Source organism: Euprymna scolopes, chromosome 34 (genome assembly GCF_053919585.1).
Source record: "Euprymna scolopes isolate OS-2025 chromosome 34, ASM5391958v1, whole genome shotgun sequence".
Classification (NCBI taxonomy): Eukaryota; Metazoa; Mollusca; class Cephalopoda; order Sepiida; family Sepiolidae; genus Euprymna; species Euprymna scolopes.
Window position 1 is genome coordinate 4,866,685 of NC_136515.1, and position 2,500 is coordinate 4,869,184.

Consider the following 2,500-nt stretch of genomic DNA (forward strand, 5'->3'; position numbering starts at 1 on the left):
CATTTATTTAAAATTCCTAACCCGCAACATCTTTCTAATATGAACTGTCATCATGTTATAATTGTATAAATATATATTTATTTACTGTGTGTGAGAAAATTAGATACCATTGAACTGCCTTGAGTGGAACAATTTTGTTTCCGTTAATTTCTGTTTATTATTGTCTCCTCTTACTAATATTAAGTTAATTTTGTACTCGATATTGATTAACACTTTCAGAGCTCCCATTTGTATTGTATATCTTAAATTCTTTCATAGTCCATATCTACTGCTATCTAATGTGCGTGAGTATATTCCATGTTAGATTTTGAGGTAAAACCTCTTTATCAAGTTTTAGGCGTTTCATTTTGAGGTAAAACCTCTTTATCAAGTTTTAGGCGTTTCATTTTGAGGTAAAACCTCTTTATCAAGTGGTAGGCGTTTCGTTAAAGAAGTGGTCTGTGTGTGTGAGAAAATAGATACTATTGAACTGCCTTGAGTGGAGCGATTTCATTTTGGTTAATCTCCAATTCTGTTTATTGTATCAATGTTGTACCTGTTGCAATATTTTTGGCATGTTGGCTGGGTATGACCACAAATATTTGGGCAATACTATTTATAACCATTTGTCACAAGAACGACCCAATTAGATGTCAGAACAGCTTTATAAAATATACTGAATCTCTTTGAATTCTTCAGCGAAAGTTTTCCATACTGATATGAGAAGATCGCCACGTTTCTGCTGAACCCGACTGGATTGATTGTTTACTTGGAAAAGTAGTATCCGCTACTATCAAGACAAACGGAAGATGATTTTGGTGTAAAATGCCCCAAGCTAATGTAGAAAAGGATAGGTAGTATCATACTTTCTCAACAATAAATAATCTTTCAAAACATTCCAATAAATTGCTATAAATTATTTTAAATCCTTTCGTAATCGATATCTAATGTGATCCAATGTTTGTAACTGTATTCCATGTTATATTTCGAGGTAAAGCCTGTTTATCAAGTGCTGGACGTTTCAAAAACTAGGCATTGATAGAGTGATCTGTATTGTCTCCCCTTACCAATGCTAAGCCAGTGCTGTCATCGATCTTTCTCTGGTGACAAAAATTATAAATTATCCTTCAAAACATTCCAATAAATTACTATAAAATATTTTAAATCCTTTTGTAATCGATATCTAATGTGATCTGAAAAAAATCAAAACAAAACAAAATCAATTTTTCATATTATTTGGATTCTTCAGCCTACTGTTCTTCAGTGTAATTTTCACAACTGTTCGGTCAATGTAACCACCGATCTTCTTCAGCTTGAAAAGAAGCATCCTCTACGATCAAGAAAACGGACGATTACTTGGATGTGAAATGCGTCCAGCAAATGTAAAAAAAAAAAAAGATAGGTATTTTTGAAAACATTCCAATAAATTATTTTCCAAAACGTTTTTTTCATTAAATTATTTTCCAAAACGTTTGTTACGATTTTCTATAATCTAATATTAGACATAACCCTAACTGCCAGCCACTCGGACTTAGAGTTAGTGAAAAAAAATGGTTAGCTGTGCAAAAACGCTAGAATTGCCCAGGAATGGGGGCTCATTTCATTCGACATTGCATTTATATGCAAAACTGATCCTCAACTCTAAATTCTGAATTGTGTTTTTCTTTTTGCCAAGTTCGCTCGTAATCGCCAAAAGAAAAAGAAAATCTCGTTTTTATTTGGGGTGGAAAGTGATTCATGGGGGAGGATTTAATATCCAAGAAACATTCTTCTCATTACAGCCTTAAATAGCATCATCATAACGGCAATACAAAAATCCAAATTAACCGAAACAAAATTGCTCCAGTCAATAAAGTTCAAATGTGTTTGTAATTATTTTTTATTTCGTTTCTTGTTTAGCGCAATCTTTTTGGGTTAAGGTTTTTGCTTTTAAGAATTTACTGCTCTTTTGATCAAAACTTCGGGCTTCCTATGGCAGAACATAAAACCAGTTGCAGAAAGTTTTCAATTCACATCTGGCACCAAACAAGTTACACCGAAAAGAAAATGGAAATGGGATGCACTTACAACCATTGCTTGCAACTACGTCCGCATGACTAGATCAAGATGAAGAAGTAAAATGTGAATAATTTCCGAGAAAACAAGATGACTTATGGCAAACAAGAAGACTATTTCTCTCAAACCTTCAACTTTTTTCCCCCTGAAATGTTTTGCATCCTGAGGGTGCAAAGCATTGGGCATCTAAATTTTCGAACGGAAGGGACAGAAGAGAATCTGTATAAAATTGATGTAACGGGAATTTAATTTTAAAAATTCGAAAATTATATTTTTATTTTAGTTAGAAAGGGAAATATTTATTAATATTTATTAATATTTAATTAATAATATTTATTAATATTTAATTAATAATATTTATTAATATTTACTAACATTGTTTTAATCTTGAAATAAATAGCGTCAATTTCTGTTATTCTTGATTTTATCACATAACTTTGGAAGCCATCTGTAACTTGTTTTTGTT

At 31.8% G+C, this 2,500-nt stretch overlaps 1 protein-coding gene across 2 annotated transcripts in view; it reads left to right on the forward strand.

The window, feature by feature from the left end:
* Window positions 1-2,500, forward strand: part of LOC145259101 (transient receptor potential-gamma protein-like) — a 159,431-nt gene that overhangs the window by 150,923 nt on the left and 6,008 nt on the right. The window contains exon 12 of one of the 2 annotated variants that reach the window (XM_080116755.1): window positions 1-27. This exon is cut by the window's left edge and continues 396 nt beyond it. The exons of the other annotated variant lie outside the window; for it this stretch is intronic. The gene's annotated coding sequence lies outside the window, so the exon portion shown is untranslated. Of the gene's footprint in view, window positions 28-2,500 lie in introns of those variants that run through there. 2 annotated transcript variants of the gene reach the window in all.